At 37.9% G+C, this 27,508-nt stretch overlaps 1 protein-coding gene across 1 annotated transcript in view; it reads right to left on the bottom strand.

Moving 5' to 3' along the window:
• Positions 1-27,508, bottom strand: part of VAV3 (vav guanine nucleotide exchange factor 3) — a 398,245-nt gene that overhangs the window by 348,258 nt on the left and 22,479 nt on the right. The window lies entirely within an intron of this gene.

Below are 27,508 nucleotides of genomic sequence, written 5' to 3'. Positions count from 1 at the left end.
AATGACTGAGGTTAAGTCTAAATACTAAGCACCCAGCTCAGGACCCTTAATGAATGTCTTTTGTTTGTTTGTTTTTAATGACCCCAAAAGAAAGGACAGAGGGAGGGAGGAAGACAAAGGCAGAAAGACCCGAATATGTGACATGGTATCTACGGTCTATGGGAGCTGCTTAGACAGTTATTCCTTATGGTAGGAATTATTGTAATCATAACTCCAAACTGCTATTTAAATGACAAACATCCTACATATCGCTTACAACAAAACATGTAAGACATGCATTTAGGGTTTCTTAATTTGTGCAAAATCTGGTATCTATCAAAGCAACATGACAAGCCAGAGTCTTCTAAATAATCCTATAAAATAAAAATAAAAATAATTTTTAAGAAAGCTAAAGGAAACTATCAACATTGCCCTCTACCTCTGGGCAGGCCTATGCAGCTATTCAAAACTAAATGGTGCTTATTTTACGGTTAATGTTTGGGTTTTTTTTTAACATCTTTATTGGAGCTTAATTGCTTTACAATGCTATGTTAGTTTCTGCTATATAACAACGTGAATCAGCTATATGTATACATATATCCCCATATCCCCACCCTCTTGCGTCTCCCTCCCACCCCTCCTATCCCACCCCTCTAGGTGGGCTCAAAGCACCGAGCTGTTATTTAAGCAAAATATTATCTGAACTATTTGAGCTCACTCCTAGCTTATCAACTTTAGCAATTTCCTAATTTAAAGCTTAAATCAATTTTGTTACAGTTAAAAATGATTTCTTTTTCTACTAATGTGACAGAGAAGCACTATTAATTTTTGTATAGCTATCAAACTTTAATAGTCTTAAAAATTATTATGTGATTTCTTTCTTTACCTAAAAGGTCTTCTGCTCTATACCTTAAATAATACTTTTGTCCTTTCTCGGCACGCAAATTAGCAAATAACAGGCCATGTTGGGATCAATACCCTCTCACCACACACACACACACACACACACACACACACACACACGCACACACACACACACAGTCATGCAGTTAGAAACATCAATGTAGTTCTTAGGGAGCCAAGAAAATTCACAATTAGAAAATACTAGTATTCACTCTCTATAATTAACATTTGTAAAATACTTTTATGAATTCAGATGTCAAACGTAATTCATAAAATGGAAAGTTGTCATTATCACGCCAACCAAATAGAGAATCCCACACTAGGTGTGCCATCCCAGGAGTCTTCATCCATCCTAATCTCTCCAGGGCAGAAAGAGAGCAAAACTGGACCCACGTCCTCGGTCTAGCACAACGCAAGGCGTAAAATACCCCAATGAATGCTCTGAGCGCCAAGATGAGTCACAAGCCACATCCATAACTACTTAGCTGGCGTTTGTGGAGAGCTCACCAAGTGCTTTATGTCTGATTACCTAAGTAGATATTCATAGTAACTTTATGAGGAAGATAACATTTTCCCCATTTGACAGATAGGGGAACTAAAGCTTAGAAAGTGAAGCAACTGGCCCAAGATCACGTAGCTTTCAGAACAGTGCTGAGTTTTGAAACTTCACAATCTGATTTTATTTGCAGCTTCATTTTTGCTGTTGCTTTAAACAAATTACCAACACTGTAAAATTATAGAACATAATTTTTAACCTCACAGCACTTTTGCATTTAATTTTGCTCTTAACCACCATACATATTCCCTATCTCTGCCCTTGAAATGCTCAGAGGACCATGCTGTTAGGAACCATGAACATAATGCCCAGGGCCAGTGAGCTGTTCATGGGCCTATAGAAAATATCTAAGGCTGAGGGGGGAAAAATATAGTGTCTCAAAATTATTGAAAGAAAATTTCCTAACTGAACTTAGTAAATGTTTGCCTTAAATGTCATAAATGTCACAGGTTCTAATGACAATTGCTCAATTTAGCATTCAAGAAAGTTTAGTTAATTTTGAAAACAGTTTTTAAGTTTAACTCTTCTTACTCTAAAAGAATCCCCAGGGACTTTCCTGGTGGCGCAGTGGTTAAGAATCTGCCTGCCAATGCAGGGGACACGGGTTCGAGCCCTGGTCCGGGAAGATCCCACATGCCGCGAAGCAACTAAGACCGTGCGCCACAACTACTGAGCCTGCACTCTAGAGCCCGCAAGCCACAACTACCGAAGCCCGTGCACCTAGAGCCCATGCTCTGCAACAAGAGAAGCCACAATGAGAAGCACGCACACTGCAATGAAGAGTAGCCCCCACTCACTGCAACTAGAGAAAGCCCGCGCGTAGCAACGAAGACCCAATGCAGCCAAAAATAAATTAAATAAATTTAAATAAATAAATAAATAAAAGAATCCCCAAATACACATAATGATCGTGGAGAATTACAGCCAACTGTAAATTAAATGTGTTATTTATAGCCAAATTAATAATCAAACCCACAATTATTATTAACATTTACTGAGCAGTTACTAGATACAGGCACTATGCCTGCTTTCTTCATGGAGTTGTGAGGACTACATGAATTCTTTCATTTAATCCTCACAACTCCGTGATGAAAGCATGATTATCATCATTTTGCAGATGAGGAAATGAACTGGCAGAGATTAAGTGGAATGCCCAAGATCACACAGCTAATCACTGGTGTCAGTGGAATTTTTATCCAGGCCTATCTAATTCCAAAGCCTTACCAATACCCAAACTAAATCTTTCTTTGCACCGTTAAGAAACAAGCAAAACTCAACATCCTCCCTGGGTCATCAGCTATTAAAACACTTACAGGAACATAGATCGCAAAGCCCCCTCTCTCAGATGCTGAGGAAGGCAACCACATATATTTCACTCCAAGAAGAAAGCTTTCATACTACCCTTCAGAGTTTAGTAACTCAATCCATATAAAATGTTATATGCTATTTGTTTTCTCTAAGCTACATGATTAGAAGCCCCAGATTAGCACTACTGTAGTGGCAGCTGACAGCAAGGGAAAAGTCAGAAGTACAGTAACTGAAGGTCACAGTACAGACCCTGATTCCAGAAAAAAGTCAAACTCAATTTACTATATTGTCTTTAAATCACAATAAATTTAAACATATGCAATACTCAAAAGTTTTCATCTCAAGTTTCAAAATTTTTTAATTTTGGCTTTTGAAGGATAGGCTTTGAGTCACATGAAATTTTCTTAGTCAGAATCTCTGACTACTTAACACCAGACAAATAACAACATTACTCAATTGCTTATTGCCCTAAAAATAAAGCAGATTCTCTTTTTCTCCCAACTTCTACAACACAGCAGCAGCACACAAAAATATAATACAAGGAATACGAGCCAAGCACACAGAAGCTTGAAAATACAAAGAAATGCAAATTAGAAAATAAAAGTTACCTATAATGCTACTAACATTAACATCTATATCTGTATATTATATTTTTTAGTCTTTCTTGTTCTTGTGAGCTATATATAAAACATAAGCTTAATATAAGTAACTTACAGACAAAGAAATAAGGAGTTGAACACAGGGGGAAAATTCAAGATTACAGTGGCTCACCCAGGTAGAAATTCCTAATGAAGTAAACATGCTGTGCCTCCCACGAACACCAATGCAGGAAAATAGATTCTGAGGGCTCCGTGCCAAGGGTACTCTCTGAAAACTGCTTACACCATTTTTAAGTCCTCAAAATGGTTATGATAAATAAATACAACTTATATCTAATAATTTAAAGGTACATTTGATTTCTTCATTATAGTTTAAGGAGAAAATGTTCTATTATGCATCTTGGAACAACAGGCCACCACAGAGATAGCTGCTGCAGCTAGAAAAGTGACACTCTTTATCAGCCTGGTGAGAATTAACTGTTAGCAGCCTGGTCAAGTGAGAATGAAACTGGTTCTGTTATAAATAGTCAACCAACGGAGACGTAATACCAAGGAGGGAATAAAGCAAAACCTCCTATCAGCCTGAGTTTAAACACTCTCTAACCCACAAATTTAGCATAGACATTTGGACGGGTCCTATAGATTCCTCTGTTCTTCAATTTTATTATCTAGAAGCAAATGCTACATATTTACAGCAAACAGCACTAGTTTACACAAAAATGTAGTAAATGTTGATAAGAGGTAACAAGTGCCATGATATAGTAATAAGATAAAGCAGCCTCACTGGGACTAAACAACTGGGGAGTTTAGAAGAAGTTTTGTTTTGTTTTCCACTATTTTTCTATGAAGAATGAAAGCTCTGTGAAATCTGTGGACTATACTGAAATCATACCTAAAACGACCATGTTCTAAAAAGCAAATGTTTCACAAAAACCTTTTTTTTTGACACAGAAATAACCTGTACGACAGAACGATATTTTCAAAAGAGAATCAACCCATCAATTTAAATAAATAAAACTATTGATTTTTGTTTGTTAGTTTTCTAATTCTTTGAAAACCTCAGGTTTTAGTGAATTCCTTGGTGGTCTCGTGGTGATGACTCTGAGCTTCCACTGCAGGGGCCACAGGTTTGATCTCTGGTCGAGGAACTAAGATCCGGCATGCCACGAGACGCAGCCAAAAAAAACAAAACAAAATAAACCCACGCACACACATAACACTTTGGGTTTAAAAATGCATAAGGAAATACCACCAAGAGCATATAGTGACTAATATTTAATATTCGTAACACAGGAAAATTTCCGCAAAAATCCATGCCTCAAACTTAAGGGCTTAGCCCCTGATTTTCCAACAGATCTTGGAAAATAAAATCCCAAGAACATTAAAAAGCATGTGTTGGGCTTCCCTGGTGGCGCAGTGGTTGAGAGTCCGCCTGCCGATGCAGGGCACACGGGTTCGTGCCCTGGTCTGGGAAGATCCCACATGCCGCGGAGCGGCTGGGCCCGTGAGCCATGGCCGCTGAGCCTGCGCGTCCGCAGCCTGTGCTCCGCAACGGGAGACGCCGCAGCAGTGAGAGGCCCGCGTACCGAAAAAAAAAAAAAAAAAAAAAAAGCAGCATGTGTTGAGAGTGAACAGGACCTCGGGATTCTAACCTGCTGGGACAAACTGTAGAGAGAAAAATCAAAAAGTGCTGCCACCTGAGGTCCAGATTCCAAACCAATCTTTCTGGCTGTTCAGGCTCCACTACTCTCTCCCTTGTCTCATCTCTCACATCACTAATATTAACCACCATAGACCTTAGGTCAAATTTTGCTTCTTATTTTGTTAAAATTGTATCTTCCCCAAATATCCACTAACTCCTCCAGGGCAGGGACTAGATATCTGCATCCACACTGAGAATGATACCAAAGGGTCCCTCCCAAAGTACCAAGTCCATACTGGGCAATTGCACACTTGGTTGACCATCAGGAACCGAGGCTCTCTAGCAGACTCCCTTGTGAAAAGGTCGCCTCAACTACTCAGCTCCAGCTGAACTGAAAAACCACTACCACACTTTCCATGGCACCAAAACCACTCGGTACAGTGGCATTATGTTTAGAATCAAGTCAGTATGCCTCTGTCTCATTTCTCTCCAGGGTTAAAATGAAGACTTCAATCTCATGTTTATCTACCTCTAAGCTAACCTATTACAATTTCTTCTCCTGTAGGTTTGTTAAAAACTATAAATAGATTATATCCCCTCAAGAACACAGACTTAAGACTGTCTTTTCTTTGCAGAGTCTACACCGTCTACAGAAATCCATGCCTATATTTAATATTTTTAAAAGTTAATCATTTAAAAAATGCTTTTGGCAACTGACTGTACAAACCAAAAGCAAAGGAAATGTTTAAGATGAATTTCACAACCTATATTCCCTCAGACAGACATCAGAAGGCCACAGATCAGCTTCAGTGTGAACTACCCAGTTTGATGGTCCTTTGGCATTTCCTTGTGCCCAGGTGTATAAAAAACCAAGAGTATAAAAATGAAATTACACTGCTAACCACTCGTAGAAATAGCAACAAAATGTTAAATGCTACAAATTTTAATCAGATAACTAGAAAAACGTTTTCCTATCCTGCAGCAAAAACTCAATTCATGAGACAAAAGAAAGGAACTGCATTTGACCTTAAAAGTACTCCTAAATTTCCAAGGCTAGAACCCCCGCCCCAGATGATCAGGATTGTTTTTTTGTTTCTGTTTTGTTTGTTTTGTTTTGTTAATCATTCATGAAATACATGAGAGCACAAAAGGGTCTCTTTCTCAAAATAATGATATGTGAATTCTCTAGCCCAAAGCTGTCAAGGTGGTTATCCACCAACCTATTCACAGTAACCCTCAACCTAAGTAGAGTTGATAGTTAAGAAAGCACTAACAAAAAGTTTATAACTGTCACAACTAAATTTTTTCTATTATAATTTTTAAGACTTCAGATTGTTTTATGCATAATAACTACAGATGTCTATATACATACGTACAGAGAGATGATGATGATGACGATGATGAAGATGATAAAGAGAAGACAGATAAATACAAACATTGGTAATTTTTATAATTACCGTAAATATTGGTAATTTTATGATTACCATATAGCTAATCGATAGTGAAACTCTAGCAGTAGAAAACCAACTTGATTGTGCCAGCAGAGCCAGACAGATCAGAAGTACGTGCACGGAAATATTCAAAGGGCAGCTGACACAAGAACCTCAATTTTATGTTGCAACAGTGATGTGCAATCAAGGATCCTGGGCCCTGCCCTCTGGGGCTTGCAGTCCAGCTGCTCCAGTCCCTCCTGTGTGCACTGGACTCACATGAGCTATCTTCGGGTCCCAGCTCCAGCTATCTGCTATACAGGCAAAATATTTGAGCCCTAGTGCTATCACCCCACAATGAGGATAAAATGATTCCTCCCCCATAAAATTATTGTGAGGATTAAGTGAGCTAATAGGCACATGAAAACACTCTGTAACTCTTCATGCGCACAACACAAATGGGATGCGTCTCTGTTTTACTAGAGAAGACTGTCTCCTCCGGCCACCTTTCTCCAGGATGCCAAAATGTCTGGAAAGCACTGAGGCTTTCAGATATAAGTAGGTAGTACAAACTATAATTAAAGTTACTTCAATCAACATTTAAGCGCTTCGTAGGCATGGCCATATGTCTAGCACTGTGCTAGACACTGTGGGAGACAGAAAAAAAACAAAATCAAAAGCAGGATTTAGTCCTTTAACTCCAGAAATTGAAAGTATCACTAGTGAAACAAAACCAGTATATGTGAGATAGCAACAAGGCACACAGGCCAGCACGGGACTAAGGGGCTAACCTTGCAGGTGGGACTTACTTCAGAACCTAAAAGGAAAGGAAATGTTTTTAATTTTAACTGACAAAAAGTTTACAGAAGGCATTCCAGCAGGGAGCTGGATTCTAAACACAGGTATAAAGGCAGGAATGTATCTGTGGGTCTGATTAGGGATTGTCTTAAGTAGCGAGTGGCAAAGGGGCAGAAATTCTTCAGACTATGGGGGACCCAGACACCAAGAAAAAATTTTAAACTTAATCCAACAGGCCTAAAATGAAGATCAAATAGATCTAAAGGTCACACAAAAATATCGCCATGGAAAATTTTGCCAGTGGTAAGAGTCGCAAAGGCAAAGAGGCTGAGGCTGATTGGGAAAGTTTAATGAGATGCAAAACCTCAATCAGCAATAGGCTCATTTTCAAATCTAAATTCCTTGCCCCATTTTATTTTTATTTATTTATTTATTTAACATCTTTATTGGAGTATAATTGCTTTACAATGTTGTGTTAGTTTCTGCTGTATAACAAAGTAAATCAGCTGTACGCATACATATATCCCCATATCCCCTCCCTCTTCCTTGCCCCATTTTAAAATGGAAACCCCAAAACGCATGAGTGGAAAGAAACAGATGTGATTTTTGATAAGCCAGGATAGACGTAAGGTGTGACTGTCACTGCACGTGGCTTACCAGGCTGGAGGCAGCACACGTTTCAGGAGAAGCATCTGGAGATCAGACAGAGGCAGGTTCCGATCCTATGTGAACCTAAATAAATTACTGGACCTCTCTGTTCCTCCGTGCCCTCATCTCTAGAGTGAAACGGTACATCTTCCAGGGCTATTTTGAGGTTTAAGTTAGAAAAAAACTTCTGGAAACTTTCAGCAGCATATAAATGGTAATTAAAGAATTAAATTGAGCACATTTTGTGAGTTGATGAGGACTCTGAGGACAAGGGCTGTGTTTTATTCTCCAGTGCAAACCCAGAACCTAGCTCAGTCTCTCACATCTACAGGAAAGCAACACATCTTACGTTATTGAAGGAGTGTCAAATTTAATGCAATGCATTTTTGGTGAGCACCCATTATGTTCTGTGCACGGAGTAGGTCCTGGGTCTAGAGTGGTGAAGAAAACAGAAAGAGCTTCTGCCCTCACAGAGCCTGTGGTCTAGTGAGGAAGACAGGCACTATATAAGTAATTACAACCACAGGATGAATCAAAACAAGAAGCACAGGGCTGTGGAAGTCTAGAGCAATGAGGGGAGCATTTAACCCAGTCTACAAGGTCAGAGAGGAGCAAGTAACAGTCATCAATTACTTCTATAATTTCCCAGAGTAACAAAAGCTATTAAAAATTAACTGCCTATTGATTTAAAGATAGCTTTTTTTTCCCCAAAAATTGATTTGGACAACACGTTAAAGGGGGGAGGGGGAGGCTGTCCAAAAAAGTTAGATGGAAGAAAAAGGTTTCCATGTAAGTTCAAGTGACATCAAATGTATCCTACCTACCATACATAGGAGTAACAAAAGCACAGTGTTCACCCACAATCAACTTTTTACCAGAAAAACCACAATTACTATAAGCAATCTGCCTGTGTAGTTATAGATCTTTCTTCAAAGGGAACCCGTCCCTAAAGCATAAAGATGTATGAATCTCCCTTATTTCAAATACATTCCAAGTAATGCTTCTGATTTTGAAGCTGTAGTTTTAAAACTCAAGCCATGAATGTGACCCTCCAAAATTAACCAGTATTTGAGTTCCTCCTCTGTGTAAAACGTCAATAAGACATTAAAGAAAATATTAAAAGCCTTAAAATAATACCCAACTATCAAGAAATTTACAATCCATTGAGAAAAAGAAATACTACAGGAGTTCAATAAATAAATGCAAACTACGAAGATAACACAGGACATGATCCCCTGTCAACTCTGATACAAATCCAAGTTCCAGGGAAGCCTCAGTCTTTATCTTTTTTGTTCACTGGTGCATGCAAGCACCTAGAACAGCATGTCTCAGCAGCCAGTGAGTGAGTGAGTGAGTGAGCGAATGAAATTCATGGATTAAGCAGGGAGAGCAATGTCACAAGAAAGGGTTCAGGAAAAATTTCACGGGAAAGGAGAATCAGTGGCCTTAAATGATAGGGAATCTAGACAGAAAAAAAAAGGTCGGGGTGGGGGTAGAGGAGAGTGTCCAGCACTAAGACAAGTTGAAGAGATGGAAAGTGTGAAACTGTGACTAGAAATTCATGCAGAAGAGTCCAAAATACGGCCAGAAATGTTGGTGAGGATCAGACTGTCCAAAAATTTAAACGTCAAATTGAAGTGTACAGACTTGACCACCGTAGCTCCAGAAAGTCATCACGGTTTCTTGCGAGGAGGACAGTGTGATCACCATCTGCCCACTGGTAGAGTCCTGCGCGGGCGGGAGTGGGCGGCACTACTGCAGTCATTCACGCTAGAGCTGAGAACACGGACTAGGTAGGACAGAAGCAGCCTGACTGGAAACAATGGGAAAGATCAAAAATGCTAACAATCCTCCCATGACTCACTGGAAATCACAGCTGTCGGGAGACAACTGACTCAGCATTTACCATGTGTCACATGTACCGCACTGAGCACTTTCACGCATATTTTGACATAATTCTCAAAAACAACTCCAAGGTGATAAGAATTTTATTATAATAAGAAAACTAAGATTCAGGGCTTCCCTGGTGGCGCAGTGGTTGAGAGTCCACCTGCCGATGCAGGGGACGCAGGTTCGTGCCCCGGTCCGGGAGGATCCCACATGCCGCGGAGCGGCTGGTCCCGTGAGCCATGGCTGCTGAGCCTGCGCGTCCGGAGCCCGTGCTCCGCAGCGAGAGAGGCCACAACAGTGAGAGGCCTGCGTACCGCAAAAAAAAAAAAAAAAAGAAAGAAAGAAAACTGAGATTCAAGGAAATTAAGTAAGTGTGAGGAGTCTGGCTGTGGTCTGACTCCCAGCTCACTGATCTGAACCAATATGCTCTAAGTCAGGAAGGGGTACCAGAGATTTTTCTTAATATGAGGTATTATTTTTAAATCCAAGTGACTAAGAGAAAGATGATACCATCTCTAAAAACAGAGAACACAAGAATGACACTGAGATTCAGACACATCATGTTTGGGGTTACATTAGACAGCTAAGGAGAATTGTCCCGCAGGCACTTGAGAATGAAGATCAAAGATGGAATAACTTATTAGGGCTGGGATGTATAGATCCAAGAATTAACTTTTAAACAGTAGTAATGGAATAACATTCAATTATTTCGTCAATAAATATTTTGTGAGCACCTTTCCTATGCCAAGCACAAAACTAACTTTGGGAGGTAAGTAAAACCAAAAGTTTCTGCTCTCATGTAGCTTAAGTGGCTAAAAGAAGGGAGTTAATGAGACCTGAATATACAGAGTATAAATTACCTTTGGGGAGCATCTACATGCAGTGATGGGAAAGACGGCACGGGAAGAAGACGACACCAGACTGGAAAGTAAAATAGTACAGAGTGAGAGGAAAAACCCAGTCCCGTGATTTCAACAAAGCAGGTGAAATAGAAGCCACAGTGCAGGTGACAATGATTTTAGTAACAGCAGACCTGGTAAATGGGACTATGGAACTCAGAAGGTCTTGTTGCAAACCTGAGTGGACATATAAAAATCCTTAGCTTTCTGTGAGAATATAATGTTTCAAGAATGTAATCCTATATTGTTAAAAACCAAACCAGGGTACACAAAGAAGAGGAAGCTAAGGATAAAAGACACAGAAGAAACAAAGTATATTTTGGTGCATTCTATTTCAGAAGTATTTTCTCAGTGTATCTGAATTAAAGTAACTGGATATTTTGATAGAAAAAAGAAACTACTCCATGAAAACAAGCCATAAAGTAAAAAGTTCTTTTAAGGCATATTTTTAAATGTATTTCCACTGTTTCATGTACCATATGCAGAAATATTATATCAAAAATATAACTCAAAGTATCCATATCTACTAATAAGCTAGACACAGTTTCACTCAAGTTATTCTCCAGTTTATGCTTTAGTTACAATTTATAGAAATAATAAACCATTAGTTATTGGCTATACATTTATATTTCAGTAAAAACAAATCGCTAACTTGAAATATACTCTATATTTGTCCTAGAAAATGAAACATTTACCTTTAGATGACAATATATTAAATTTTTATTGAACAGTAATGTACTTTTGTAGAGAAAATTTAGTATAACTATTGCTTAAATCAAATTCACTACGGAATTATTATACTACTAATCAATTTAAACATAAAATTTCATTCTTAGAGGAATAGAATATAAAACATATTGAATCTAGACTAATGCTATTACGTGGCTCCAATGAACCTATTTTAATGATATTTCCATGTAGCAGATCAATTCTAAGAGTTTATCTTTTAGCCTATTCTTAATATAAGTTGGGAAGTTGTCTATAATCCTGGGTAAATCAGACACCTTGAAGTACAAAATGCCTAAGAAATTATCTTTTCTAACCCCATTGTGTTAAAGATGAGACACCAAGACGAGGGAAGGTTAAACGGCTTTCCCAAGTTGACAAACCTGATTTTAGATGGATGGATGGATGGATGGATGGATGGATGGATGGATGGATGGATGGATAGAGAGGGGAAGATATACATTATGCATGTATTTCCTTTACATATTATGACATACTTTATATACATATTTTAACAGTTATACAAAAAATAATAAAATAAAAGTTATACATATAAACATAATTAACATATTTATACAAAAACATATAGAATGCTTATTTCCATAAATACGTAAAACAGTTTAACATTTAAATCAGCTTACCACATTAAACTATATAGTATCTTAATGAGAACAGACATAAAATTGAGAAACAGAATAAATGTTCCAGAAACAGAACTCAGAAAACAGAAATATTTGATATATAATAACGGTAACCTAAAGAGAAAAAAAAAAAAAAATCAGTGAGGGAAGAAACTGACCCTGTTTTCATCAGTTAAGACAGCTTATTTATGAAATAATTCCTTGAAATCACTTGAATAAGGGTGGGGGGTTCACTGATAATCTTTTCTTTAATAATGCCTGGTCTTATCTCATATTGCAGAAGTAGCTGTAAGGTCTTTAACTTGCACTTAAACCAGACAGGAAACCGCCATGCTTTCTTTTCAGAACACTTTGTATGAAAACTTCTTCAAGATCTACAGCTAAGGGAAAGGGGGTGCCCTGCCGAATCTCAGGAATGTGGTAAAATAAGAACAGTGTGGTTACAACGTTAGCGTTGAAGGGATTTACTCAACTGAGGTTCATTTCACAGTTGAAACACTAGATAAAATGCACAGGAGTTCACCGCTACCACCAATGACAAAGGTATAAACGTGGCCACCCACTATGAAAACTTTGGGACAAACAGGCACAAAACTCTTTTCCACTAAGTAATGAGTAAAAAAGTGCTATTAAAAAACAAGCAAATAAGGCATACCTGGGAGAACTGTCAGCTATAAATCAACATTGCCTTGATACCATTTAAGGGTAGTAAACATGTCCACCAACTATTGCCTTGGAAGGAGAGACAGCATTCTGCTCATCTAAAAAGCTATGGTGATCTTTAAAAATTGATATATCTCTGGATAATCTACTTTTAAAACATAAAAAATTCTGCCCAACTAGTTGAACTCTCCAAACTATTTCTCTTTGATTAAGAAGCTCCCCCACCTATGCCTTATGTTTTACTGTAAAATGATTTTATGTGTTTTTAAAGAAATGATTTCTTTTAATTTTTAAAGTGAATGCAAAGAAAATGCAAACATTTCCCTCTCCTCTAGTCAGAAGAAATCCTTTTACTGAATTTCCCCGCAAGTTGTTTGTACCTCTTACAGTGATGATCGTATGTTCCTTTTATGATTGTGCGTGTGTGCATGTGTGTGCCTTATTTCCCTTCCAGCTTTTAAATTAGCTGAGAACAGATGAGAGCCTTATCTACATTTTCTGCTCCACACAATATCTTACATCGTATTGTACATACATATAAATAGCATAAAATGCTTATTATATCTTTGAATTAATATTTTATACTGTACAGATACCATCACAAAACTTTTTAGCTGGCTTCCATCTCCACTGCAATTCACCTTCACACTGTTCCTTAAAGGATTATTCTAAAACAAAACTCCAATTATATTATTCCCCTACTTAAAATCCTTCAGTGGCATCTAAAGGATGAAGTTCATAGACACGCCACATATTGCTATTACAATTCCATCTCCTCTCTTAACATTGCCACAGAGGAACCTCAGCCTGGTCTTAGGAAGCATACGTCATTCCTCTATGCCTTTGCTCTCTCGTCCTAGTCTACCAGGCACATTCTTACATATCAACACTTAACTCCAATCTTCAAAGTTCATCATGCACTTTCCTCAAACACACTGCATATTACTATGCTTGTGCCTGTCCTATAGCACTTCTCATATTGCACAGAGCAGGAAACTGGGAAGGTAAATATGGCTTTTTCTCCCCTGAAGTTACAAGAAGGCCATTAGGTGATGAAAAGTTAGAAACCATCTGCAAGAATGTTTGCCTAAATCCCAGAATTAAGCATATGACCTGGCACCAACAAAATTCTAGAAGATAGTAGGAAAGTTTATTCTACTCAAGCATGGAACCTGCCTGACAACTGAACCACCACACTATAACCAGTCATCACTTCGGGATGCATTTCGTAACCTGGACAAAACACCCGGGCTGTGTGGGGGTGGGGGAGGGGGGGAGGCAGATCTTAAATGGAAATTATGATGGCAAATGCTCTGTAAACACATAAAATAATTTCTTTAACTTTCCAAATATTTAGTTTCTCAAGTAAAATTATCTACTCTAACATGCTAGAAGAATTTGCAAATAGGAAGGCATTGTATTTATGGTTTTGATTTTCTTAATCTACAAAAACCAGGTGTTAAAAGCATAAAAAAATAGAAATATCACTGCTGTTCCTCGTTACAACACCAGTTAACAATGCAAAACCATAAACTATTTATTTAACATCTTAGCTTTTCGTGTGTAAACCAGCCTTCTACCTCGCTCACAAACATGACCCATAGAATAAAGACTAAGTTCTTCTGAGGAGGTTCAGTACTTAAGAAATGCACGGATTAGATTATTTATCTTCTTGATCTGTCAAAATTGCATTTGGGAGGACCATTTCTTCATACATCACATTATCCCCCACTCCAGACAGAGGGCTAACCATTCCCTCCACTGGGCTACCACTCGGCCTCACACAGACCTCGTGTCCCAATATCAGGTTGTATCATAATACATGTTTACACATCTAACTGCCAAAAACAAAAAGGAAAAAACCTCCATGGGGGTAGAAATTATGTCTTTTCTTTGTATCTCAGGATCCAGAAAAAAAAAAAAAAAAGCTTAATTTACCCAGGCAGTAGGACATCAAGGGATATTTTGAGGCAAATTTTACTAAACTAAGTTAAAAACTGAAACTGTATTATCTAACAGAAGTCACCATATGCTGAGCACATTGTGAGATTTTTGTTGTCTTTCATATTTTAAAGATGTATATGGATAGCTATACAAGATATACTGTATATAATTAAATATATTGGCCTCATTTTTTGTTCTGACAATATAGCCTAGAAAATCGTGATTTTCTAAGCATCACTATCAATTTAATTTTTAAGAATACTGAGAAAAAATTTTATATCATGCCTATTTTAAGATTGAATAACCATGCCTAAATAACAAACTTTAAAAATTCTGAGCACATAAAGAATTTTGATTATTACTGAATGATAAATGTCAGCTTGATAACCAGTTTTACCTTCCAGTCAATATTATGACAAAAACTATTAACTTACAAAACATGTTTTCAATGTTTTCTGATTCTCTGGATGGCTGACAGGCCTCTAATGGCATGAAAGTTACCTTATCAGCAAAAAGGAGTTTTGTCTCCTGGCTATCTTTCAGTTTTTGCCAACTTCTCAACATCTTATCGCCAAAAATATCTATGGCATTTGAATTTCGGATCATGAGTGTACAATATACACTAAGAAAATCTAAGAAGCTGTAAAAGCTCATATATGACCACGTTCATTTTATTGACAGCAGCTATGAATAGCGCCTTCATACCTATTTGGAAAGTCGAGGCTATGGTGAAACTGTTGATCCTGTTCCTTTATAGATTCCATGGGGGTGGGAGGAATAGGACCATATGTTCCTTAAGAATACTTGTTGCATTAAATATTAAATAGTATTTAAGAACAAAAGGAAAATTGAGAAGAATAGTTGGAGAAACCTTGGCAAATGCTGTGTGGGACAGTAATACATCTAGAGTTATATGACAAAGCCACTCCTAATTCTATACCCAACAGAAAGATGTACATATGTCCACTAAATTACATGTACAGAATGTTCAAAGCAGTATTTGTAACACCAAAATTTGGAAACAGTAAAACGGATACATTGTGGTATATTCATAATATGAAAAAAATTGTGCTACAGGAACAATGTGGATAAATCTCAAAACATAATATTGAGCAGAAGATGCCAGACATAAAAGAGTACATTATGTATGATTCTATTAATATAAAGTTTAAAATAAGAAACAAGAAAAACTAGTGTTGAAGGTGAAAATACAAGTACCTTTGAGGACTAAGGGGACAAAAGTCCCCTTATTACCAGCACCCCTTAGGATTCTGGGGTGCTGGTAATATTCTATGCTAATCATAGAGGTGAGTTTGTGAAAATTCAGTAAGCTCTATACTTATATACAGAAAAGTGCACAAATCATATTACACTTTAATAAAAAATTGAATTTGTACTCCCATGTTCATAGCATTATTTGTAATGGTCAAAAGGTAAAAGCAACCCGTGCCCATCAGCGAATAGATAAACAAAATGTGGTATATATATATATATATACAATTGAATATAATTTAGTCTTAAAAAAGAAGGAAATTCTGACACATGCTACCTGTGGATATAAGGATAAACTTTGAAGGGTAAGCCAATCACAAAAAGACAATTACTGTATTATTCCACTTATATGAGGTACCTAGAGCAGTCAAATTCAAATGGACAAAAATAGAATGGTAGTTTCCAGGGCCTGAGGGAGGGGGAATGAGGAGTTTTTGTCTCATGAATACAAAGTTTCAGTGCTGCAAGATGAAAAGAGTTACGGAGCTGCACCGTGATAGTAGTTGCATGACAATGTAGATATAGTTAATGCCATAAGACTGTACACTTAAAAATAGTTTAAATGGTAAGTTTTATGCTATATATCTTTTACCACTATTTTTAAAAACTAATGTAAAAAAATAGTTCCCAGAGTCAATAAGGGGTCCCTATTGGCTAAACATAGGACAGTTAGAGTATCAAAAAGAATAATGACTACATTGATGAAAACACATTTAATAGATAAAAACCCACTAATTCAGAATGAGACTAAAAACAAAATAGAAAGAAGCCCCATCCCTACCCCAACCCCAAAAGAATTCATTGGTCATTACTGGAAATAACTAGGGCACCAACTCCATACTCTGAAAATTGGGAATCAAAGGGAAAGAACTATTTTTTCCTGTCTTTCCCATATACATTACACTTCAGAGTTACCAAATACCTAAGATAATGAAAGAAGGCTCTTCTTTCTTTACTGAAATATTCCAGTCAAAAAATGTGGAAGAAATAATGACAATTTTTTAAAAACACAACTTCACAAATCAATAAAATAATTGTTTTAGGCGAAGATTAATAATCCATGACACAGCTGATGAAAAGGTGATAGAAAACTTCACATTGAAGGCATGAGGCTGCCACCACCTGAAACCACTGATCAATCTTAGCATGTCTATAAGTGGGGAAACTAGACCTTATTTGTCCATTGAGACGATTTAAAGTGAAGTGCACTGCACCATCTTTGCAAAAACAGGGGAACATCAATCTATTCAAACCTTTGGAGCTAATATTCAGTTTAAAAGAATTCTAGTGAATAGAGGAACAAGTCAATGACACCATGAAGAGGCAAAACAACAAACCCAGAATGCAGGATGCTGTACAAGTGACCAGGTGTATTTATCGTGTCACCTGCTTGGAGAAAAGGACCACTCTAGAGTAAGAGACTTAGGACATGTAAAATCCAAATGCAAAGTGTAGATCTTATTTGAATACTGATTTGGGACAGACTAAATGTTAAAAAAAAAAAAATTGAGACAATCTAAGAAATCTGAATCCAGACCATATGCTAGATTATACTGAGACACTGTTCATGCTAGATGTGATAATGGCATTCTGGCTAGTTAAGAAAATGCTCCAATGTTTAAAGATGCATATCGAAGCATGAAAGGACTAAAATGACATGACTTAGGCCAAAAAAACAAAAAACAAAAGGCATGTCATTGAAGCACATATGGTAACCCTGGTAATTGTTGAATCCAGGTGATGTGTTGTAGGAGTTCATATTCTTCCCTCTTTGTATATGTTTGAAATTTTTCATTAGAAATAATTTTAGATTTTTCAGTTGATACAGACTATGCTTACATATATACTTCAGATTGCCTATGGATATTAAAACAAAAAATTAAAACATTCTAATAAAGAACTGTAGTCAGATACCCCTTCATGTTATAAATAAGGAAACTTATTTATAAAAGCCCAAAGAGCTTAACTGATCTGCTGGAAATCCTAAAACTATCCGTGATAATCAACACCTGAACAACTAACATTACACCACGGAAGCCTAAATTCCATGTCTCAGATTTGAGGGGTTGGTAAAGGAAAAAAGGGATGAATTCTCAGTAATTTAACTCTCATACTATTTTAATTACAAATCTGTACTTTTGAACATTAAGCACTGTCCACGTGTAATTCATTTGAGAAATAGCTCTACTTATACATTAATATTTATGTTTTTATATTAATATTATAAATCTATCACATTTTTATATTAATATTATAAATCTATCACATGCTTAAATATTTTTCTCACGTCCAACTAGTATAGCACATGGAGGGCTGTGATGCTCACTCAGGCAACAAGAACCTGCATGGCACACTGTACTGGGCATTCCCGGTGCCTAAACTGTGCCTTCCTCCATTTCAGTGACCTATGCCACAGTGACCTATGGTTCATTTACTCTACCTGCCATTATTTTATGTGCTAATGATGATTTTCACTCTTCATAACAACTAACAAAGACATGCAAATTGTAGTACTAGAAAATGCCCCACAAGTGCCAAAGTATTAAGACATAACTTTTCAGGAGTTCAAAGCAAATGACAATGTAGCTGAAGACACTGTGATTTGGTGAGCTGTGAAGCATCACAGAGGGACTGGCAGAAGGTCTCTGCAAGGGAGGGAGGGAGGGAAGTTCGCATAGACAGAACTTGAAAAATATTCAGAGACATGTCAGACTTGAGGCGATTTGAAAGGAAACAAAACAGTAACCATGAAGTATGCTTTGGGAAACCCAGCTCTACGAGGAGTATGCTGTGAAGACTTGTAAAGTACTCTGTGGTGGGGCTGAATGACGGCCCCCAAAGACACCCCCATCCTAATCTCTAGAACCTATGAACACAACCTTATTGCAAAAGGGGTTTTGCAGACATGATTAAATTAAGGATCCTGAGTTGGAGAAATTATCCTGGATTATCTGAGTGGGTCTTAAATGCAATCACAAGTGTCCTTATAAAAGAGAGGCAGAGTGATATCTGACCACAGAAGAGAAGGCGAATGTGAGGATGGAAGCAGGGATTGAAGTGATGTACTCTGAAGGTGGAGGAGGGTGTCACAGAGCAAACAATAGAGGTGGCCACTGGAAATGGAAGAAGGCAAGGAAATGGATTCTGCCCTTGGAGCCTCTAGAAGGAACTAGCCCTGTCGTCATCTTGTCATTAGCCCAGTGAAAGTGATTCCAGACTTCTGGCCTCCAGAACTGTAAGATGATAAATCTGGATTGTTTTAAGCCAATAAGTTTGTAGCAATTTGTTACAGCAGCAACAGGAAACTAACATACTCCAATAATGAGGAACATATCCCCACAATAAATAGAATATGACTGTATAAAAGAAATTTATAACAAAGTAATGAAAAGTATATGAATATATTTTAAAACCTCTTAATATTTTGAAGCTTAAATGAAAATAGTATCAACAGTTTTTTTCCAGAGTGTTTATTTGGGGTGGGGTGACTTGTTTTGTTTGTTGTCTTGATTTGTTTATACTACTCACATTTGAGAGAGCCTAAGAGGCTTGTTTTGCTGGTAGTGGTATTTCACTAAAAGACAGTCTTTATCTAGAAACTACTTGGTTCTCCTCTACTTTCATCAGCAAAGAACATCTTGGACCCATGGTTCTTTAAAATCGGCTCGTAAAATTCTTGGACCCATGGTTCTTTAAAATCTGCTGGTAAAATTCTGAATACGAATGTCCTCAGAGTCAGTTCACATTAATTAACTCACTTCCAAATGTAGAGACTATTAAAAGGGGGGAGAAAATGAAGGCTCATCTACCCATTTCCTGCAATCGCATTTGCAACACTTTAAATTTTAACTGATGCATGTAATTTGAATCTCATTCTTTGATAAATGTGGAAAAAAATAAAGCATGCTCTCAGTAAATAAAGAAATGTTCCTGTACACACTGCTATATTTAAAATAGGTAACCAATAAGGACCTACTGTATAGCACAGGGAACTCTGCTCAATACTCTGTAATAACCTAAATGGGAAAAGAATTTGAAAAAGAATAGATACATGTATATGTGTAACTGAATCACTTTGCTGTACACCTGAAACTAACACAACAGTGTTAATCAACTATACTCCAATATTAAATAATTTTTTTTAATTAAAAAAAAAATAAAGAAATGTTCCTTCAGTCATAGGTAAGAGGAGTGTATACATTACATTTTCTTCTTTGGCCCTTAGCAGAAACCTGGTTCACAACAGTGACAGGATTAAAATATGACAGCACCACACACTGGTCTCAGGGCTGCCTTGTTTGAATGGCAAATACAAAATGGTTTTTGACGTTATCATTATGACCGTACTTGGAAGGCCCTATTTATTAATTTTAATTCAAGAAACTTGGATTTACTCAAGGAAATTTCGGAAGGGATTTATATGCTTATCTTGGGACAATATCAACTCCATGGTTTATTTCATTTTAAAAATACAGATACCTTTCTAAACTAGTAAGGATAAACTCTTGTTATTCTGTGAAATGGCTACATATAAATGTTGCAAAACTCCAGACTTTCCCAGACATCATCTCTAGGACAGAAACAGATATACCTCTATTGAGCTTAAAATCATAAATTCTTTTAGGTGATAGGAAAGAATCCTGAAAAAATGTTGATCTGGACCAAAACCCTGAGAACAGAAGAGAATATTTTCCCATTCCTTCTTGCCCTACAAAAGCACAAACAGAGCTAAACAGATTCCGTATCTTTTCCTATGTGGAATTATTTTTCTGAGCCATTACCACTGAGTCATAGAAACAATTACTTAAGGATTTCTGATTATTTCAGGCAAAGACGAGTCCCCAGGAGGAATGGCTCATAAGAAAAGTATAGTTCTAACCAAAAAGTCAAAAAGCTCTGTTAAAAACTATATCCATCTTACACAACAAAAACAACAAAAAAGTCCTGTAAGGCTCAAGATGGAGATTTCGAAGTTCCTGGTCTTAGCATCTGGACAGACCCATTGTTAGCTCTTGGGAGTAGTGTATTATATTGCATTTAGGCAGAGACAAGTTCTTAGCCCAGGCCCCAAATCTCTATGGGCAACATTCTGTTACTGATTACTTGAATATATGGTTTACAAAATTCAAATTCCAGTGGTCTCACCAAAAAAAACAAAAAACTCTGCATCCCAAAAGAAAGAAAACCTGCATCTCCAAAACAAGTTTTGATGAAAACTTAACCACTTAAATTATATGCTGTATTTAGAATTTCCAAGTATTACATTCAGAAAATTTCAGACTACATACAATCTCTTTGGGGAATTTTATAAATCAATGGGTTATTATTAAGACAAAGCCATATGCTAAACAACACATAGCTGTGCACCAAGGCATGTGAGAGAAGAAGTACTGCAAGAAAGAAACTCCTAAAAAAAACCTAACTACAAGGATATCTATAGCTTTGAATAGATCACAGGAGGGTGAAAACTTCCCAGGGCACTTAGTTTGTCTAAGAACCCATCACACACTAGTAATAACAGCTTTTAAATTTCTTCAATCCCTTTCCTCCACACAATATATTTACCTCTCATAGATTAAGCTAATTGATGGAGCCAGGTTACAGTTGGCAAATATTTCTGTGAGCCAATTCGTCAAGGAGAATGTTGGAAGGATTCTATTTTCAAGATAAATCCCTAAGGTTTTCTCCTTGGGCAACAACAGCTGCACAATTCAAGTTTCCTACAGCTCCCCAAAGCAAAGCAGTTGCTTGTAATTCATTCATTCATTTTAAAGCAATTATGTCAAACGTGATTTGATTCCATCCAAGTCAAACACTGAGCTCCTCCTAAGATAAAAACCCTAGAAAAACAAAGAACTTACACTTCAAGCAACAGCTAAATACAGTGATGAGGTTTAGGAAAGATGTAAACATAATTCTACAGGAGTAAAGAGAAGCAGCAGCATCTACTGTGCAAAGACCACAGTAGTCTCTTCTACAACGTTTGGGGCAGCAAAATACTCAAGGAATAAAGGAAAAAGAGAAGCAAGGGTCTGACAAATATATAAATCTGGTCCTCAATCACAGAAATTAGGATACACTTCCTCATCCGAATAACGAGGACAAACATTTCATCCATTCATTCACTCACTCACTGCAGTTACAGAAATGAATAAGAAATCACCTGTGCCCTGAAGAAGTTCACAGCCCAGCTGCGGAGAGACAGTTAGGGTGTGGTAAATGCTATGACAAAGAAGGTATGCTAGGGGAGCAAAGAGAAGAGGTATCTAAAACTGCATGACATCAACCAAGGCCATCATATGAGTTCTGAAGGCATGGTTTGGGAGCTAACCAGCATATCTGAAGGGGAAGATGTTCCTTTCATAAGAGTGGCATATGCAGGGACAAGGAGTGAAGGATAACATGGCCTATTCAGGCCAAGGTCTGATGGAAGGGTGTAGGGGAGGGAGGTGAGTGATGAAGCCAGTAATGTAGGCAGGGCTTTGTTGAGTTAAAATATTGGGTTGGCCAAAAGGTTCGTGTGGTATTTTCCGTAAGATAGCTGTAGTAGCACTTAATTGTTTTTAAATTCATTCAAAACAATTTTGTTAGACTGTATGTGACAGCTGTCATAACAGCATGAATTTTTTTAAAAAAAAACTTATCAAAATTGGTGAATTTTTGTGTAGGCACTTAATACTGAAGATGGAAGAAAAAAAGCAACATTTTCAGGATATTATGCTTTATTATTTGAAGAAAGATAAAAATGCAACTGAAATGCAAAAAAAAGATTTGTGCAGTATACGGAGAAGGTGCTGTGACTGATAGAACATGTCAAAAGTGGTTTGCAAAGTTTCGTGCTAGAGATTTCTCGCTGAACGATGCTCCATGGTCGGGTAGGCCAGTTGAAGTTGACAGCAACCATATTGAGACATTAATTGAGAAGAGTCAACATTATACCATGCAGGAGATAGCCGACATACTCAAAATATCCAAATTAAGTGCTGAAAATCATTTGCACCAGCTTGGTTATGTTAATCGCTTTGATGTTTGGGTTCCACATAATTTAAGCAAAAAAAAAAAAAACATTCTTGACCGTATTTCCGCATGCGATTCTCTACTTATGCATAATGAAAATGTTCCGTTCTTCAAACAAATTGTGACGGGCGATGAAAAGTGGATACTGTACAACAATGTGGAACGGAAGAGATCGCGGGGCCAGTGAAATGAACCACCACCAACCACACCAAAGGCCGGTCTTCATCCAAAGAAGGTGATGTTGTGTATATGGTGGGATTGGAAGGGAGTCCTCTATTATGAGCTCCTTCCGGAAAACCAAACGATTAATTCCAACAAGTACTGCTCCCAGTTAGACCAACTGAAAGCAGCACTCGATGAAAAGCGTCCAGAATTAGTCAACAGAAAACACAAAATCTTCCATCAGGATTACGCAAGACCACAGGTTTCTTTGACGACCAGGCAAAAGCTCGGAAGTTCGGATTTATCCGCCATATTCACCAGACATTGCACCTTCAGATTTCCATTTATTTAGGTCTTTACAAAATTCTCTTAATGGAAAAAAATTCAATTCCCTGGAAGACTGTGAAAGGCACCTGGAACAGTTCTTTGCTCAAAAAGATAAAAAGTTTTGGGAAGATGGAATTATGAAGTTGCCTGAAAAATGGCAGAAGGTAGTGGAACAAAAGGGTGAATACGTTGTTCAATACAGTTCTTGGTGAAAATGAAAAATGTATGTTTTATTTTTACTTAAAAACTGAAGACACTTTTTGGCCAACCCAATATTTGGGATATTATCCTGAGGATACTGAAATGTTTCACTCAAGAAATATCAAAACACAGGGACTTCCCTGGTGGTCCAGTGGTTAAGAATCTGCCTTCCAAAGCAGGAGATGCAGATTCGATCCCTGGTCGGGAACTAAGATCACACATGCCATGGGGCAACTAAGCCCGCACGCCACAATTAGAGAGAAGCCCAGTGCAGACAAAATTTTTTAAAATAAATAAAATTAAAAATTAAAAAAAGAAATATCAAAAAACATGAATGTTTTAAGAAACGTCACTGTACCCAGAGGGTAGAGCACCAAGAAGCAGGAAGACCACGTGAGAAAAGAAATAAGTCTCTGAACTACAGCAACATCAGAGAAGCAGAGACATCAAAAAGGTGAAAATATCTGAACTCTGTTGTTGTTAAATCTGAAGTGAGTTGACTGATAAAGGAGAGTTTTGTTTTTTCAACATGTGAGAGTCGAGGGCACATTTATGTCCATTTTGGAAACAGTATAATTCCGTAATTTGGGGGGAAAAATGAGTGAAGGAGATAATTAAAGCTCCTGGATTGGAAGAATATTTTTAATGTGAAATGCTAAATAAAATGTCCTGAAAGTACACAAATATTTTTTAAATACTTGGGAAAGTAAACTGGAAAATAATCAACAAATGCCTTAATGCAACTTACATTTATGAATAGTACTGGAAAACCCCTATGACTTATATTTGAGGAAACTGCGTTTGGCCAACGAAAAATTCTGTATTTAATGTATGAGTTAATTGTGCATAGCATTAGAATTAGAATAGGATTAGATTAGAACCAAAAGGTAAATCAGATTCCAGGTCTGATTTTTAGACTATAAAAAGAGATCTAGGGCTTCCCTGGTGGCGCAGTGGTTGAGAGTCCGCCTGCCATTGCAGGGGACACGGGTTCGTGCCCCGGTCCGGGAGGATCCCACATGCTGCGGAGCAGCTGGGCCCATGAGCCATGGCCGCTGAGCCTGCGCATCTGGAGCCTGTGCTCTGCAACGGGAGAGGCCGCAACAGTGAGAGGCCCGCGTACCGCAAAAACAACAACAACAACAACAACAACAAAAGAGATCTAGATTCTAACACTAACCAATTTTTCTTAGAGAAATTTTAAAAATAGGACAATCTGGAGAAACAGCAGGGACACTATATGCGAATTACTATCCTCCATTTAGCTTTACTTTGCAACTTGTGCTTTTGGTCATTTCATTCACTTGCTTAATTGACGGTAAGGACACCAAAACTGGCCAAGGGAGTCACGAATGAGTCACAGCTCACGTCCTGGAGCAGCCACAAGCCTGACTGTGGCTCACTGCACCAAGCCTGAATTTCAAGTTGAAGAAGAATGTTGGGGGGAAAAATGGCAAGGGCTGCCAAGGATGCCAAAGAAATTGTTGGGAGAACAAGGACATCTTGAGAGCAGGCTTCCCCGCACATCCTTTTCCAGGTCGGAATTTATGGGCTTACACCTCATCCCTAACCAGAGACAAGATATACCTGCATCCAATCTGCTCCTTTCCCAACTGATGTTGTGACTTCACACATGGTCATTTGTTAAAGGGAAAAGACAAGTAAGAGTGCAATCCTGATGCTGCCTTCCTAATGCCGCCAATCAGACTTGCAAACACTGTGAAATGGGAGGACCAGAGTGACTACCTAGATTGCCACACCTTACAAACAGGTGGGTGCACATGGGACCCACAAGATCACAGTATTTGGAGATATGAAAAACAGATATCACAAAATATATATGATGATTTATTTAAAAAGGAAAAAAACAAAACAAAACACCACCACCAACGAGGTTACTTCCTATAGAGGCAGGGATGAAACCAGTGCGTGACAAATTGGTTCCTTCCACGCTGACTCAGGAACGCTCCTGCCTTTGTACGTAAGTGTGGCTAGTGACTGCAGCAGCTATAAACATCAGCCCAGAAGTTTTTCTTCACACATCCACCTCTGCTTGCCCAATACTAATATGTCATGTCCTTCCTGCTGGACTCTACCATTTCTTCTCAAGGACAAGGACCATGTAATTCTTAAACTTACACCGCTGGCATCCTCTACCATTTGAATTAAGCAAAATGCCTCCAACAAATGTATGTCGAATGGGAAAGGAGTGGGAAAAACCTACAACTGTTTCTTGGCTGTTTACCTCCCAACCACCACGCTAACACAATGCTGAAGAAAATATATCATTATCCTACTTTCAAGCATTATAGCCAAAATGCTCTTTAAGTTCACCATAAGGTTTTCAGGGGCCAATCCAACAACTTCGTAAAATGTTAAGAGACTCAGGTTGAGGCTCATAGTCCCAATCGTTAATACAATAGAAGTATGATATTAACACCCGTAGAGGTATATATAAGCCTCAATTTAACAAAAAATTTTAAATATAGTCCATTAAAGTTTCTAGTCTTTCGAATTTCTAAATTCTACATGTTCCCAATAAGGGAATACATTTTTTCAATAAGGTTAAGGTGGTCACGCTCTTAGGCCAGCAGCCAGGAGCCCTCACTTCAAAATGAAGAAACTGAAAAGTGAAATCATTTTGGCTTTACTTCCTTGCTTTTCAACATGATAAAATGCACTCATCACATCAGAGCATGACTGCCGTCTTCTTGGCATGTCTGGTGTGGACCTAAGCCACACCATGGGAAGCCAGGGAGGGGGGATCCTTAGGGCTATAACCATTCCAGACTCCTCAAATATGAACAGACTGGGGAAGGGGGTGAGAAGAATGAAAATAGGGAAACAATGATGCTAAAGAAGAGGGAGAGATCCTGAATCAGAAGACCAGCCAACCAACTTAAAGAGATGCCTCTCCCTTCTATACTTCAGGCACAGGGCCAAGGGAACCCCTGCCCAAGGGAGGCTGAGGAGGGAAAGAGCTGGGTTTGGGACCAGATGGGACCACAAAGGCCAGAGGCAAGAGGCCCTCTGGGATCTACTAAGGGAGCCTACTAAAATGTCAGGAATAGTTGCGGATACATAGGGTGAATTCCCAGAAGACTGAAATATGTTTCCTGCAGAAGCAGGGGTATAGACAGGAAAGGGGGAGGAACAAGAGAAAGGGAAGAGGAAGCAGACATGGAGGGAAGAGTAATTCTTGCATCTGAAGTAGTGAGTTCGAGCCTGGGACACAATTAGGATATTAGAACAATTCAGATATGCCCAGTCCAGGATTAGCTGTCCTCTTCCTCAATGTTTCCTGTTTGGATAAGCCCAGAGCACCTGTGTGCTATAATCTCATACCACTGAACCCATAACATATTCAAATTCCTTCATGCCTCCAAATAGATATGTAGCTTTGATTACCTCAAGGGCTCCCAATGTACTGTGCATTTAATAAGTACTTACAGAAGAACAATGACAAAAAAAGAAAAAAAGAAAGAAAGAAAGAAAGAGGATGATGTATTGTCCCTTGTGTAAAATGATGCTCCTTTAGTATGCTCTCAGTAATTCTGCAAGTGACCTTGCATGTTTTATCACTGAGTAGTCAAATAAGCTGATTACGATGTCAAGCACCTCCGTCTCAAAAGAAAAAAAAAAACAGCAGGGAGGAGGGAAGGATGGATACCTTTGGTTCCCTTTATTGCTTTTATAGGTCATTTATATCCACTATATTACATCACGTATATATTTTAATTATATATGGGCACAATCATTCTTCCTAAAAGACCTTTCCTCCCCAGATGCCAATCACCTCCACCTTTTATAATTTCAAATTTGGCTTAAATGTCCCTACCACAGTGACACCACAAGAATGCCCCTTAACCTTTCAGCCTCAAATGCTCAAACATGAAGAACTTA

This window comes from Monodon monoceros, unplaced genomic scaffold, assembly GCF_005190385.1.
Source record: "Monodon monoceros isolate NGI ecotype Baffin Bay Population unplaced genomic scaffold, NGI_Narwhal_1 Super_Scaffold_18, whole genome shotgun sequence".
NCBI classification, from domain to species: domain Eukaryota; kingdom Metazoa; phylum Chordata; class Mammalia; order Artiodactyla; family Monodontidae; genus Monodon; species Monodon monoceros.
Note: the sequence above shows the minus strand (reverse complement) of the source record. Positions and strands in the feature narration are given on the sequence as shown.